The following is a 16,884-nucleotide window of genomic DNA, read 5'->3' as shown; positions in this document are numbered from 1 at the left end:
CCTTCCCCCTCTCCCAGAATTTCCATTCATTGCAAGGATGGTCTCAGGCATTTGGAGGTCCTGAACACTATCTGGAGTCTTCTGAGAACAGTTCAGTATTTGCAGGATATTTTTAACATGGAGTACATTGTACTGCATTCCTTATACTAAAAAGTGGTGATTCCAAGTATGGTGAGTTACGAAGAAAATGGCAACCAAGGTCTCTACTCTGCCTCTTATGGACAGCATTGCCTGGTGGCCATGTGAAGAATGCAAGTTCTGAGAAGTCACACTTTTTTCTCAGTCCCCTTTGTCTTCCTCACACCCAGATCACAAGAGCTGTTTGCTAACTGAATAAATGACAAAATGTCAGAGCTAGAAATGACCTCAGAATTTACCCAACCCAGTTGTTATTAAAATGTGCCCCCCATCCCACCCCCGAGAACCCCCTGCATCAGCACCTCTGGGGGCTCATTTAGAATGCAGACCCAGGCCCACTCCAGACTTGCTGAAGGACAGCTGGGCTCCACTTGACCCAAGCTCCCTAGCGACTCTGACACTTAGTGAGATGGGACACCGATGGGTCTAATCCAGCCCTTGTTTATCAGGGGAGAAAACGGAATCTCAGAGACGAGGAGTAGCTTGCCAGACTGTTGTGCAGCAAATTGGCACCGAACCAGGGCTAGAACCCTCCTCTTCTGCCCTCATCTCAGGTCGTTCACTCGTTCCCTCCCTCCCTCAAACGTATAAGGCCCAGGAGGTACAATTTTGAGTGAAACAGACGTAGTCCCCTGCCCTTATGGTGCTTACCACCTAACAGGTGAAACCAACGTTAATTTTCAAACTTCACATGATATGTAATTACAGACCATGATGTGTTCAGAGAGAAAAGAGCAGAGGCACGTCTCCCTGTCCATGTGGCCAGGGCTGACTCCAGGAGGTGATGACACTGAGATGTGAGGGGGAAGCAGAGGGGATGGGAAGCCTTCCAAGCAGAGGGAAAAGTTCTGAGGTCAGAGGGAATTAGGCTCAGTGGAGGAACTCAGAGAAATCCAGGGTAGCCAGAGGACACTTAGGGCTCAAGACTGAAAGAATGAGGGGTGGCATTCCTGGAATTCCCCAAGCACTCCTGGAATCACCCAGTCTGAATCTTGGATAGCAGGGCTGTGCAACCGAATCATCTTGGGAACTTAAAAAAAAAAAATGTGTCCCTGCCCCAAACCGTGATTTACCAGGACTGGGGTAAATCCCAGGAATTTGTAATGTTTTTTAAAGTGCTTCCATTTATTCTGATATGCAACCAGGTTTGGGAGCCTCTGGCCCAGGAGATCTGAAGAAAATGGAAACAACTGAGGCTAAGTGACACACTGGCTTTGAATTCCTGCTTAGACCCTCAGTGTGCTCATTTGTGTGGCGGGAAATGCTTGCTTCATGGGTCTGGAGCAGGGTTACAGCAGATAATATTGCAAAGAACCAAGCTTGGGCCTTGGTACCTCGGTACATGGTCAATATAAAGTGACTATAATTAAGTCCAGGCCTCTGGTTTCTAAGAGGGCTATCTTTAGAAGAAGGATTATTTTTATCACCCTGCAAAATGCTGGATTGTTTTCGGGAAACTCTGCATTGCACACCCCCCTAAACCCAGAACAATTCCTGTCCCTTCCAGACTCCAGCCACCCCCCACCCCCTGAGAGGAGATTTAGAGTCAAGGCTGTTCTAAGTCTGTACCTCACCCCCCAGCCCCAGTAATGCTCTATTCCTAGCTGGCCATATGGGTGAATAATCTTTTCCCTAAAAATAGACAGTGGGCACAGGCTCTGTCCAGATTGGATGTCACCTCTTGTTTTTAAGGCTGTCAGTCTGGCAACCAGCACCGAGCTGAATTATCTTCCTGAAAATCTGAAAGGATGAGAGGAAGATCTCATTGAATTCTTGGCATTGGAACAGTCATGTGGCAAAACCTCCAGATCCGAAAAATTGAGCAAGAGATTTATTTGAACCACAACTATTTATTCTTGCGAAATCAGCATAGACTCTTCTTGCTCTTGGACTGTTCAGCGGGAAGGCGACACCAAGACCATCTAGCACAATGAGGAGAAAGGGGAGCCCAGAGTTTGCTTCCAGATTTTGCCGAAGTTACTTTCAGGTCTAACGTCTAGTACCTTCATTCTTCAAGGAGAGAACAAAATGGAGTATAAATTAAAAGAGAGACAGGGAGGATAGGATGATGGGAAGAGGGAGCGAAAAGCCAAAAGGTAATGTCTAAGTTTGAGGTTTGCTCGTCACCTCTCTCTCTGGGCCACTGCTCCAGATTCTGACTGTCTAGGCATCTGTTGATGATGTAGGCTCTTCTGTGCTGGGCCCATCTTCCAGGTCAGCCCCATCCCTAAGGATATTCCTAAGTAAAGGAAGAGGTCCTTTTCTTTATTCCCTCAAACACAATTGTTACAAGATATTTGTGTTCAGCAAACTTTACTGAAGATTAAGAGTGACAAAAGAGGATTACAAGGCAGGACAGGAAAACTTTAAAACTTGACTGTCAGAGTCCACCCAGTGTCCCTAGAGACCATCAGCCATATCTAACCAAAAGGGCGCCCCTACTGGCTATCTCTCTTCTTGGTCTTATCCTGCCACCATATTGCATTGTTTCTACCACCCTCCCTCCACCCCCTCAGGAGCATGATCGCCTCAAATGCTAATGGTTTCCACGTTTAACCTCAGGAAGATGCTACCGATAATTAAAGTTTTTCCACCAATCCCATATGCTTGGATTGAAGACTTGCTTCTCTTTCTGCCCTTTGGAAACCACCTGTGGGTACCCTTTATTTCTGGGCCCACAGAACTCAGGATAGTCATACCTGACCTGCAAAGGTATGTGCCTCCTTCCCTAGTCACATTCACCTCTGCCCCAGGCCTGGGAATCAAGCAAGTCTGACTTTCTGTGGAACTGGAAACTCAACAGGAAGACTCCTTATCCTAGAACAGCTCCCTCCAAGTACCTCCATGTATTAGAAATGCCTCTAGGTATTAGAACCTAGTGTCAAACGTGAATCTCTCTTTTCAGCTGACTGTGTCCTACGTGCTGGAAGGATTTTGGGGAAATGGTAATGATCAAAGGAGAAGGCTAATTGTGTCCCTAATTGTGACTTTTTCCTTGCTTGGCACTCAAGTACCATCCCTAATTTGAAATGCATCGCCTCATTTGAAGCAGTGAAGCCAGCACAGGGATTCAGGTATGAAATACTGGGTTGGCCAAAAAGTTCATTCGGTGTTCGATAACGTTCTTGGTAAAAATGAAAAATGTGTCTTTACTTAAAAGAACGAAGTTTTTGGCCAACCCAACAGAATTAGAAAGAAGCCAGCACTAAAAATGCTCATCAATATTTCTATCAAATAAATGTAATACTTTACAAACATATACACACACAACCGATCTAGGATTCTAAATTCTCATTGACTGACCTCAGTGACTAGGACCAGGTTGTGGTTCCCTGGAAATGAAATTGGAGGGTGAGCCTTGAGTTGGTGTTGTGGGAGACACAGCCCATGAAAGGTTAATAGGGTCTTGGAAGCCCTCGGAAGGAGGTTGGTCTCTATACCTCACTGAATAATGACTCCAGCCCTAATTCAAACACAAACAGTATGTTCTACATGTCTCTGGGGTGAACTCGAAGTTTGCTTTAAATGTATCTGAAAATGGGAGTGTTGACTTGAAGCAGATGGGGCTCTGATTAGCCAAGGGCCGTGGGGTAGTAGTGGATGATAATCTTATAGTCCCTACAACTGGCTCCAGGAAGCCAGGCCTGTCTAACCAGCTGTCTGCAGCTCAGACTCTTGAGCGGGGCTTCACATGTAATCAGAGGTGCTAATGGGAGGGCAGATATGGCCCATGGATAATTGTAATCCAGACTCCAGCAAGGCCTCCCTGTCCCTCCAGCTCAGGGTCTGTCCTGCTTCTGTTTTGCTTACATCATCCACTGCAAGGCTTAGCCCCTTCACCAATTTCTACCCTGTAAAATTGAAACCCCACTTGCACCAAGCGTGCCCTGAAGTTAGCCCCTTGAGTGAATATTAAAGTGTGTGGGGCAGGAATCGACTCCCATGCCCACTCCTTCCCTCACTGTCCTCCCCTCCCCTCTCAGGAGGGACTTAGACCCCTTCTGGTCCCTTTTACTTCAGCAACAATCTTCAGTGCTTGGCCATGTCCTTGGGGCCTTACTCTCCCTACTAAGAGGCAGAGCCAACAATTTCTTTCCAAATGTATAGTATTTTCTCCGAGAGGAATAGAATTTCTCCAACTCATTACATAACCATGACTGGGAGATTTGACAAGGGCAAAGGTTTTTGGAAGCCCAGAGATTTGACTGATTTTATACAAAAACTGGGGGAGTGAGAAAAAGTTCATCTACCAAGAGGGCACAAAACTCAAGTTTGGGCCACTGTTGATTTAAAACTGCTGCTCAGAAGCTGAACTCTGCTCGATATTATGTAACAACCTAAATGGGAAAAGAATTTGAAAAAGAATAGATACATGGATGTGTATAACTGAATCATTTTGCTGTATACCTGAAACCAACGCAACATTGTTAATCAACTACACTCCAATATAAAGTAAAAAGCTGAAAAAAAGGAAGCTTGTGCTGATATGTTTCTGTGTATCACACCCTTCCGCAGATTGCATTTTACTCAAGTTTCTTTGCAGTCTGGGGTAAAGGCCTGATTTCTTAACGTGAAATCCAGGGATGCCAGAGTATTCTCATCTGAACGCAGAGGTCACCTAACTGCTTCCTGTTTTGCCTTCATCTTTGACAAGCTAGATTCTGCCGAGGAATCAGCTCTTGTGTTAAAAATGCTTCCAGACTGCCATTTTTTATCCTCTTTTAAATGCAGAGTTTTAAAGTGCTCCCTGTCAGTGATGGGACTGAGGCCGCACAGGAAGTAGTCTGTCATTTCCGATTCCCAGTGCCGTCGGTGGCACCGACAGTCAGCAGTTGCTCAGGATTACCTCCTCCCTCTCCTTTGCCTGCTCCTAGCTCCCCGTGCCCTTCTCCGTCACCTTTGCCTTTCAAACCAATTAAAAGCAAGGGGAACATTTTTACCACAACAAAAACAAAGTTCACTTCTAACACTCACACTATTTCAAGGGTTTAGAGATTACTCATAAAGTGGAAAATGGGTTTGACACAGGAATTGAGCAGAATGCTGAAGCATTTTTAACAAAATGTGGGACAACACGTTTGTTGTTGTAGAAGTTTTCTTTCTCAAAGGGATCATTATAATAATAGCTAGCATTTAAGTGATTATGATATTTACATGAATTATTTCATATAATCCTGAGGTAGGATTGTAATTATTCCCACTGTACAGATGAGGAAACTGAGGCTTGGAGAGAATAGGTGACTTGCTTTAAGGTTGCTCATCCAGGACACTTTCAGGGTCAGAAGTCCCACCCCGGTCGTCCAACAAGCGCCCTTGGCCACAGAGCTTCACTGACATTGGATGTCGGTGTCCAAGGCACTGGCCTTCTTGTAAAGAAAGTGTAGAAGGAACTCCTTTTTCAGAGGTGATAGTCTCCAGATTTAAATTACTTTCTTGAAAGTAGTAGAGTTTTCCTTCTCCATCTTCTGCCAACACTGTTCTCTGCAGATTTAGTGGCTGCTTCCCCCGTTGAATGTTTAACATCACATTCTCCATCCAGTAGCCAGAATGCCCTATTCCCTACAAGTTCTTCTCCTGTAGCTGCTGTTCCCTCTGCCAGGAACGCTCTTTCCCCAGCGGTTGGCACAGTTGGCTCCTTCCCTTGTCGACTCAAATATCCCCTCTGCACAGAGACGTTTGCCTTCAATCTCCCAAACAACGATCATATTTCCCTGTTTCTTTCATGAGAAATGACCTTGCTCATGTGTTTCTCATTCACTGTTAGTCTCCCTCCACAGGAAGGCAGAGCAGGGACCAGGTCGTCTTGCCTCCACTGTCTCCTCCCAGGGCTGCACACAGTGGATACTTAATAAATATTTGTTGAATGAACAAATATTTGTTGAATGAATATTTGTTGAATGAATGAATGAGTGAATACATAAATTCTAATTGGTAGCCAAACCGAAAGCTCTAGGAACATGGTATAGTGACTTTTCAAAAGGGAACCCCCCTCCTTCACCTGAGCATGTTAGGAACACTCTAGGAGCATGGAGCATGTTAGGAACATGCTCAGAGCTTCAGAGATAAATGTACGTATTGGTCCCATGAATGGGAAATGACTTTCACAATGAGAGTGTAACTTTACATTGAAAAACTAATCCTCATGTTTTTCTTAGGAATTTCAGAACACAGACCTTGTCTTTTGCTAAATAGAGCTGCCAGCGTTTCTTAAGAGATCCTATAAGATGGGAGAAGGTACGAGAAGGGCGAATACATTGTTATACGCAGGTGCACGGCATGATCGGGTCTGGGTTTTAGGAAGCTCACCTTGGTGGGGGTGGGGGTGAGAAATTGAATCGGGGCAGACAGGTGGCAGGTGATGGGGGTCTGAAGAAAGGCGCTACAGGGAGCTGAAGAGCAGCCGGAGACACCAAGGGAGGCAGAAGCAGAGCCTGGAGACAGACAGGACCTGGGGTTGGGGTGCGCTCCGGTTTCAGTCCTGGGCAACTGGGGCCATGGAGGGCTGGGAGGGAGGTATTTAATTCACATATCCTGTAGACTTTCCTTTGAAGTGTCTCACACTTCCTTCTTTCTCATTCTGGAGGCAACCCGCCCCCCGGCCCATCCTGAGACGCTGCCTCAGCCCTTGACACGGGTCCACCTGCTCAGACACACTTGCACCAGGCCATTTCCAGCCCCAAAGTCAACGAGATTCTCACTTTTCTCCATATGGGTCAGCCTCTCTGGTGCTTTGGGGTCCTCCTGGAACTGACCCTCCTGCAGCCCCCATTGATTTCTTCGTACTGCTCCCCCAGGGCCTCTGCTCCACTCAAGCTGGTTTCCTCAGTCTTGGGGTGAGCTAAGTCCAGTCCAGTCTCTCTGCCTTTGCTCCTGCCCCGTCACCTAGCACAGCCTTTCCTTCCATCTCCCATCTCAGTTCTTCAAGGCCCCCGTCAAGTCCTGCTTCCACGAAGTTGCCTCCATCTCTCCCCTTATCTCAGCGGCTGACCTCAGCCCATGCCCCACAGAACAAGTAATCCGACAGGGACTCCCTTCCTCATTTCCTGTCTCCAGATAAACCCAGATGTACCCTAACTGCATCTAAATCCATCATCTCTGCCTTCCTTCCTCTGGCCAACTGTGCTCCATCAACTCTGGAGCCCGTAACCTCTCACTATCTCAGGACCTCTCTCCCTTCCTCCTTGCTACTGGTCCATTCCCAGGCACATTCGACAAACCAGTATTTCTAGTGTTTAGATAAACTTTTCCTTGCCCCTCCCATTCCCCTCTAACTGTTCCCACAAATTCTCAGCTCCCCCTCACAGCATAACTTCTAAGAGGAGTTGACTAAGTCTCCACCTCTTCCCTTGCATTCTCTCCTCAACCCACTCCAGTTGGTCTTCCAGCCCCACATGTCCCTGAAGCATCTTTTTTTTTTTTTATGGTACACGGGCCTCTCACTCTTGTGGCCTCTCCTGTTGCGGAGCACAGGCTCCGGACACGCAGGCTCAGCGGCCATGGCTCACGGGCCCAGCCACTCTGCGGCATGTGGGATCTTCCCGGACCAGGGCACAATCCTGTGGCCCCTGCATCGGCAGGTGGACTCCCAACAACTGCACCACCAGGGAAGCCCCCTGAAGCGGCTTTTGTCAAGATCATCAATGACCTCTAGCTTGACAAATCTATCAGTTATTTTTTGGTTCTCATCTTATGCAACCCCTTATCAATATTCCACACTACTCTTTCCTTCTTGAAACATTCCTCATACCACTGTTCTGGTTTCCATCTTACTTCACTGAACTCTTTCTCTGTCCCATTTGCTGCATTATTTTTTATTTGAACTCCTAGAAGTTTATCTCCCCTTGAGAGATCAGTTCTAGGCATAATCTCCATACTTTCTTTGGATAATCTCATTCAGTTCATAACTTTAAATACTCTTGACTTGGCAGCAACTCTCACATTTGCATCTGCAGCTCATCTACTTTCTCCAATTCCAAATTCATGTCTATCTGCCCACTTTTCCACTTTGATATCCAGTAGGCATGCCAAATTTGACAAGTCAAAACTGAACTACTGATTCTCCCATCCTCCCTAAAAATGCTTCTCCTCCAGCCTATCCCATCTTGGCAAGTACCACCATCATCCACCCACTAACTTTCCCTCTCCCCTCACACCCAATCATTTAAGGATTCCTGCTGACTCAGTCTCGAGATATTTTTTCCATCTCCACTGGTAGCACCCTAACCTGGGTCCTCACCATCACTAGCCTGGATTCCTGCAAAAGCCCTAACTGTCCTCCCAGCTTCTAGCCCCACACAGTCCATTTTCTACAGATCTTCCAGAATCATATGTACAAAAAACAAAACTGATGCCACTCCTTGGATTTAAACCACCCAAGATTTCCCATTGTACGAGGAAATTTTGTATCCTAATCACACACCCTACATGATACGGCCTCTGTTGATGTTCTATTATTGTGGCTTTTCCTCTCTCTACTCCAGCCATGCTTGCCTTCATCTTATTCTTCCAGTGCATCAAACTTGGTCCTGACTCAGGGCCTTTGAATTTGCTTGTCCTTCTGCCTGGAACACTCTTCCTCTACATATGCCCATGGCCTGACCTTTCTTGTCTCTCAGGCCCCAGCTTACATGTATGTTTCCCAGAGAGCTTTTCCCTGATCATCCATCTAAAGGACCACCTGGCCACTAAGCACCCGATTTTACTTTCATTAAAGGACTTGTCACTTGTGATACTTTATTGTTGGTTTGTTTTTGTCTAGCCTACTCCACTAGAATAAACATACTGAGAGGCAAGTCCTCAGTAGGTTTGAGGGGTTCACAGTCTGCTGTTCTAAATGAGGCAGCTGTCCTCACTCATCTCAAGAATGCGCCAATCAACAGGACCAACAGTACGACCTCAGCCAAAATGCATGTGGCCTGAGTTAATAGCTATGAGTTCAAGATGATGAATAATGGGCTTTGATAATAGATACACAAATGGCCTAACTTCCAGATTAAGCTTTTCTAGAGAATGGGTAAGAGGCAGACAGATCTGGGTTTTTATTTCATCAGCTGTGTGACAGTTATTAAATCAGTTACCTTATAGAGCCTCAGTTTATTAACCTGTAAAATGGGGCTGCTGATATTAACTGTCTATTGGATTGTGAAGATTGAGACAGTGCTTGTATTTCTCTTAACACAGTAAATCCTGGGGAAACCGTTAGCAGTTAATAATATTAGTTTTGTTTGCTTTAAATAGTTAATAATATTATTATTTTATTCCTCTAAATGGAGTTGAGCCATCTCTCAAATCACTGGAGTCAAGATGGAGCTTTTTAAGAAATAATGTTAGGACAACTGGGTAGCCATGTAGGAAAAATAATATTAGTAGGATATCTTACACCACACACAAGAATAAACTCCAAATGGTTGAAAGATCTTAACATAAAAAATGAAACCATACAATTACTAGAAGAAAACAGGGTGAATTTCTCTATAATCTTGGCACAGAATAAAAGTTATCTATGATTTAAAATCCAGAGGCAAGAAAAGATTGATAGATTTGATGACATAAAAACAAAAAAATTTGCATGGCAAAATACCTTGTAAACAAAGTTGAAAGACAGCTAACAAACTGGGAGAAAATATTAGTGACATGTAGCACAGACAAGGGATTAATATCCTTAATACGTAAATAACTCAGAAAAATTGAGGGACCAAAAACCAGAACACTGGGAAAGGACATAAACAGACAATTCACACAAAAAGGATATAAATGTGGTCCTCAAATGAAAAAAAACGACTAACCTCATTCAAAATTAGAAAAATGTAAATTAAAACACAGATACCATTTCTCACTTACCAGACTAACAGAAATTGAAAGGCATGATAATACATTCTCTAGGCAAGACTGTGGGTAAACAGGAACTCATGCATGGTGGGAATGCTAATTGACATGACCCCATGGAGGAATATTGGGCAATAACTAACAGAACTACATGTGTAATTACCCTTTGACCCACTACTGGGAATCTACCATGAAGATATACCTCCAACATCATGAAAATACATATGAACAAGGTTACTCAAAATAGTATTATTTGTAATTGTAAAACATTGGAAACAACCTAAATGCCTATGTATAGGAGAGTGGTTGAGTAAACTGTGGTACATCCACACAATGGAGTGCTATGCAGCTATGAAAAATGAGGCAGAAAAATCTCTACAAAATGATTTGGAGTGATTCCTAAGACATACAGTTCAGGAAAAAAGCCAAGCGCCATAGAATATGTCTAGCATGAGACAGAAGGGGATAGAGCAAAATACACATGTATTTGCTCATTGGCGCAAAAGAAATATAGGAAGGATAAACCAGAAAGTAAAGAGATTGGTTACCTACAGGGCATGGATGGAAACTGGGGTGAAAGGAGGAAGGAAATGGGATGGGTGAGAAGGGATGAGGAAGAAGCATCACTTCTCTCAATATACTTTTTGTAGAACTTTGACTCTTAGAATCATGGAATGCTTCAAGTACCCCTCTCCTCCTCCACTTAAATCCAACCAGCATATGGGATTAACCCAAAAAGGAATACAAATAGCAACAAACAAACCTAACAACATTTCAGGTGAATATTATAATCACACTGAAGGCGATGGGGAAGGAAGGACCTTAACACGACTTCAGAAAACAGTATCCTGATGAATATGGTAGTAAGACCGAAGACAAATAGAACCTTATATAAATGCTGTAGCCTGGTTCGTAAAAGTGTGTCTCACAGCGCCATGGGTTGGCAATTCTGAAACTACTTTATGTGTATACTCGGATTGAACAAATATATAACTCTACTGTGAATAATGAGAGCCATATTTCTCACTATCAGAGAAAAATATTACAAATAATGAAAGGGGAAGAGCTATAATGAAGTTGGTCGTGTTGGATTAGAATTGGCAGCATCAGTATGAAATCATGCTTTAAAATAAATCGGCTTTACTGAAGTGTAATTAACATACAATAACCTGTACATATTTAAAGTGTGCAATTTGGTAAATTTTGACATGTATACATCCATGAAACCATCACCACAGCAAGATAGTGACTATATCTATTACTTCCTCCAAATTTCTTCATACCCTTTTGTAATCCCTCCTGACCACTCTTCCCTACCCGTACTGCACCCCCATTCATAGGCAACCACTGATCTGTTTTCTGTCACTATAGATTTGTTTTTCTAGAACTTCATATAAATAAAATCATATTCCATCTGGTTTCTTTCGCTCAGCATAATTATAACAGGTATCAAATCGTTTATTCCTTTTTATTGCTGAGTAGTATTCCAGTCTCCCATGCAAAAGGCAATCATTTGTAGCATTTCCCCCCTTCTCCTTTTTTAAACCTACAAGCTCTCACTCTATGTCCCCACTCTGGCCATCGCTCTCTCATAACTCAGAAATGGAAACAGTTCACATATCTTACCTTCAGAACTTGCAACTTTTAACTTTCCTTCAACATTTGATGAGCAGCCTGGCAAGAGGAGGTAAACAGATGTCAAAAGGTCTTTTGACCCCCTGAAGCAGGGGTGTTCTGGTAAATGTTCAACAATCAGCTATCAAAAAAAAAAAAAAGCCCTGATTTGTAGCATTTGCCATTTTCCATGGTATAAATACTCCTACCATGCAGATGTGAAGCTAAGACAGTGCCACTGAATGGGGTTCTGGGAAGGGATGTGTGGCACTGGCTGTGCAGGGAAGCCAGCTCCAGCACACCGCTGCCCTGAGGTCTGCTAGGATCCCTTCCATCCTCTAGAGAAGGTCAGGATTCCTGCTGATGCCAGTACTGCACGTGGAGGGGCCTGAATCTCCCATTCTCAGGGCCACCTTAGCTCTAGGGTTCTGATTCCACACAGGCTGAACCTGCTCCTCACCACACGGAAGCAGACAAGGAAACACCCATTTCTGCAGTTTCTGCAAAGAAACCCCACTCATAAAAACAATTCTCTATCAAGGTTTCAAGCAGGTATGGGGAGCACACGGGCACCTGCAGCTGGAGATTTTCCCTGGGCACTTGGAATCACTTAGCCCCAGGCTCTGTCAGCATCCTGCTGACCCTCTTTCCATCCTTCTCTCCTCTCTGCTCCCTGCCTCCTACCCCACAGAAGGCAGCTGAGCCTCTGCTTTGTGTCGTAGCTGAGGCTCCTGCCCTTCTGGCCTTACTTCCCACCCAAAGTGTTTATAAAGGTATCTAAGCAAATAAAGACATTTCCTCTCTAAAAATAAATGTTGGTGTCTGCTATAAAAATAAGTTTAATTCTATGAGCCCACATTTTTTGCCCTCTCTGAACCTCTGTGCTCTGATCTGCAAAATGGGTACAATAATATCTACTTATAGGGTTACAGTAAATTAGAAATGAGATTATATGTATAAAGTATAGCTCCACCCCTGCAAATAGCTGGCCTCCAATAATTCTAGTCCCCTTTGACTTCCCTTCCCTTGACTTAGAGGGTTGAATGGAACCTCCTTTTGTCCAAAGATAGATGATGGGGAAGCTGGCCTGGGCAGCCTTTCTGCTACCTGCAGGAAGCATTTCAGAGACTATAGGAAGGCCTGCCGGAGCTGGAAAGCTTTTCCTTCCCTGAAGCCTGAGAGCAAAGTCAGGAGAAGAGATCAGGGCAGCTTTGTCTCTCTAAGCTTATATGTAGTAAGAGGGCCTCAGACCCACAATACATGACAAAACGTTATTACTCATTCACTCCACAGCATTTGTGATCCCTTGCATTATCAAAGGCATGGGGAGAGTTGCTATTATGCAGAGTCTCTTTTTTTTTTTTTTTAAGGCACATTCTGGGCTCTACTAGCTCTCACTGAGACAGCCCACCATACCACCTCCTACAGGGGTCAGTGAGGCACAGACTCAGGTTCAAATCCCAGCCTCACCGCTTAGCAGCTGTGTTGTCAGTTCAACTTTCTGAACATCATTTCCTCACCTTCAACTCCCCTCCCACTTTCTGCAATGCTGCATTACCATTAAAAACCACATTGCACCTTTCTCTACCATCTATTTTGTGAATCTTCTAGAAGTTCCTTTCAGATCCTCCCTGGATAATCCAGCCTGCTTTTAAAATTCATCTGAAGCACAGAGGCCAACGCATGGCATCCAGGGAGCTGAGCAAGAAGCAAGGGAGAGTGAACAGAACACTGTTCTATCAGGAACAGAGCCCCAGTGGCTTCAGAAGGATGGGCCAGCATGTGGGGCCAGTGCTGGATGTGTCATATCAGACCCTCCTGCAGCGCTGAGCAACCCTCAGTGGGTAGGGACTGTGTTTTCCAGAGGCTCAGCTGAGTCCAATGCTGGGGGTGAGGGGGGCTGACACCGGGAATCCCAGCACCACTGGCCTGGCCTTTGCTGCTTAACAGACAAAGTAGGCTGTCAGACCCAGCTCCATTTCTCAGTACTAAGCAAACCACTCAGAGATAGATGGGTTAGCTGGCCAGATCCAGCGTTTAGGCCACCGGTTTTCAGCATAAAGGAAACTGTTCCTCAGCACAAATCATTAAGGAACTGATAACAATCTGTTGCCAAGGTAGCTATTCTTCCAAGATGCTCAAACAGAGAAATTACTCTGATTACTCAGAGAGTCAGTAGTGATGTAATTTTGAACCCAGTGGTTATCTGGCATCAAGTCAAAAAAGCCCAGCCAAAAGCCCATGCACGTTTTTTTTTCTTTGCTTGCAATTTTCCTAAGAGCCCAGGCATGGGAACCTTGTCCACACACCCCAGCCCTTACAGCCAGAGGCAGCAGCAGTATTTGTCATCATGCCTGGGAAAGAGAAGAGGTCCTTTGTGGAACAACGCAAGAAGGCTCCCATGCCAGTCTCCTCTTCCAGCTCTTGTCAATGCTCCCTGCAGAGGGGAGCCCAGAGAACAGCCTGTCAGCTCTTTTCAGGGCTGAGAAAGTCAGGCTTTCTGTCGCCTTGGCTGGGCTGAGGGACTTGGATCACTGGTCGGCAGCCCAGGATTTACACAGAGAGGAGCAAAGAGGGATGGGAAACATCAGACCTTTCACTGATTGAGAATCAGGGACCCGGAGCTGGAAGGAACCTTCCAATCACCCCACTCCCTTGACTGATGAGAAATGGAGCCCAGAGAGAGTCACACAGCTCAGCGCCGGGGGCTCCCGCCTGCCCAGAGCCAGGAGGTCTCAGTGAATCAGGCATCTAGCCCGGCGTCTCCCTTCGCCGGACAATCCACCGCATCAGCCCGGCCTCTGTCGCTCGACTCCTCAGAGCCACACTGTGATGCTCCTGACTCTGCTGTCCCCCAATAAAAGAGTGTATTCATATCCAAACTCCTTTCCCACCTCCATCCAGCCGTCCAAGCAGTCCGTCTCCAACACGGTCGCCAGCCAGTCCTTTCTAGCTCGTGTCAGTAGGGATGCAGATTCCCAGAAGAGCAACTCCAAACTCTTCAAAATATCATTTCAGATGCTGTGATCATGGAAAGAGTACAGCCGGACAAGGGCTCGAAATCCACCTCCACCACATTCTTACACTTCATATTGGTCAAGTTACTTATTTTTCTGAGCCTCAGTGACCTCATCAGTAAAACGGAGATGGTAAGATATACCAAGGAAGGTTTTAAGAACTAAATGAGAGCCTATGGAGTGCTCGCAGCATTGTGACTCTGCCTGGTGACTGACAGCTGCTTCTCTTTGGAATCTTCCATCTTACCAGGCAGGCCCAGATCTCAGTGGGTCCCTGCAGGACCCTTCACTTTGGCCATCACTGTCTGCTCTCTTTGGTGATCTTGCTGTAACTGTTTTTCAGTCCAAGTAAATGCAGTTTCTGAAATGCTTCCTGCACACCTGTGTGCAGGCCCGCGTTGAGTGCTGGGGGTGCAGCAACCACTCGACTGCAATTCCTGTCCCATGGATGCTCACGGCCCAATGGTAGGGCAGAGCAGCAACTCCACAGGGCAGAGAGGGTCATAGGTGACATACAAATACGACCTGGAGAAGTCAGAGGAGGGGTTGGGTGCTTCATGGTTTGAGTGTTATCTAAATGCCTCTCCTGTTCCAGAAGGAACCTGGTTCCCCTTCCCATGCCAGAGATCCAGGCATCTGGGCTGGGAGCAAGGATTGCTCTGTCTGGCCCCCCAGCATGGAGCCCAGGCTTGACAGTATCTGAGGGGAAGCCTGAATAGAGAACCAAAGGACCGTCAGCCATGGGCCATGCTCCCCAAACCTGCCGAGAGTCTGAGGCAGGGATTCACTTGCTTTATTGGGGGGATGCTTTCAAGACAAGGGGAGAGAGGGAGAGAGGGAGGGTAAGGCAGGGGATATAGTCTCAGCTGGCATCTGGCTTCAGCCTTCCCAGAGGGTGCTTTGGAGTAAGAATTGCAGCACAGAGTTGACTTCACCATGAGACAGAGGCCACACTTTTGTACCCTGTTGCTGTCAGGCATTAGACGGGCTTGTGGGGGAGGCAGGTTGGACACCCCTGGGGGAGGTGGCTTCTGCCGGGCTGTGGACAACCCTGGAGGGAAGGGGGGCAGATCTGAGCCCTCAGCAGCCCACAGCTGGAGGATGGGTGCCCTGGCCACTGCCCTGTCCAACTGGAGGTTTTAGAACAGCAAAAGAAAAGAGACCCTGAAATGCTAGTGTGTCTCTGTGTGTGTGTGTGTGTGTGTGTGTGTGTGTGTGTGAGAGAGAGAGAGAGAGAGAGAGAGAAAGAGAGCCAGAGAGAAGATAGTAATTCTAACAGCTAACATTTACTGAGCTCTCAACTGTATACTTGTGCCAAGCCTTTTATAAATATACATTTTATAACTACAACCTCATTTAATCCTCTCAAAAACCTTATTAAAATATACATTTTTGTATATAAGGAAACTGAGGCTCAGAGAGGTTAAGTCAGTTGTCTAAGGGCACACAGATAGAAAGGCCAGTGCTGGGAGTTGAACTCAGATCTGGATTACTCTACAAATCAAGCTCTCAACCCCTGCCATGCTGTCTACTAAGGCTGCCAGGCCTATTTGGACAGGCAGCTTTCAAGAGGGGTCTTGGTTGGTAACACAGATGAACAGAGGCCTCAAGCAACCTTTCCAGTTCCAAAGCTGGAGTCACTCTGACTCTCCTTGCTCTCTCTTTCCTCCCAGCCATCCATGGCCAAGTCTTGTCTCATGGACCCCTTCAGCCTCCCCGTCATCTGCCCCTTCTCTCTGCCCCTGGTCCGCAGCAGTTCAGGCCCCGTTCCCCTCCTAGCTAGAGCCGGACTGGCCTCTCCTACTGGGTCTCTCCTCCCGGCTCATCTCTCTCCCTTCCAGCCATGTGCACAGCCTCACCAAACTCATCTCGGAAACCCAGCTCCAATCATGTTAATTCCTTGATAAGGCCTTTCACTAACCCCCATCACCTGTTGCAGTAAGCACACTCACCTCAGCCTGGCATTCAAGGCCTCCAAGATGTGGCCCCAAATGTAACCCCAGCCTCATCTCTGCTGCAGGCAAATAGATGATTTCCCCCCATCCCTGCAGGCTCCTGTCACTGTGGGCTGCTCTCGCTCTGCTCTCACTGTGATGTGGCCGCTCCCAGGACATTCGCCTGGTGAAATCTGACCATTTTAGAATTAAATGAGACTTTAGAAATTAAGACAAAAGTCTAATTTTCCAGGTGAGAAAAATGAGACTCAAAAATATATATCGATACATGACAACAGCTATTACCATGAAGGTGCACTATATGTACTCAGGTAGCATGTACGTGTACACACATA

At 45.9% G+C, this 16,884-nt stretch overlaps 1 protein-coding gene across 2 annotated transcripts in view; it reads right to left on the bottom strand.

Annotated features, from left to right (window-relative positions):
* The window catches only part of EEPD1 (endonuclease/exonuclease/phosphatase family domain containing 1), a 239,394-nt gene that overhangs the window by 199,475 nt on the left and 23,035 nt on the right, over window positions 1–16,884 (bottom strand). The window lies entirely within an intron of this gene.

The sequence above is a fragment of the Pseudorca crassidens genome, chromosome 8 (assembly GCF_039906515.1).
Source record: "Pseudorca crassidens isolate mPseCra1 chromosome 8, mPseCra1.hap1, whole genome shotgun sequence".
Lineage (NCBI taxonomy): Eukaryota > Metazoa > Chordata > Mammalia > Artiodactyla > Delphinidae > Pseudorca > Pseudorca crassidens.
This window is presented reverse-complemented; position numbering and strand designations above follow the sequence as displayed.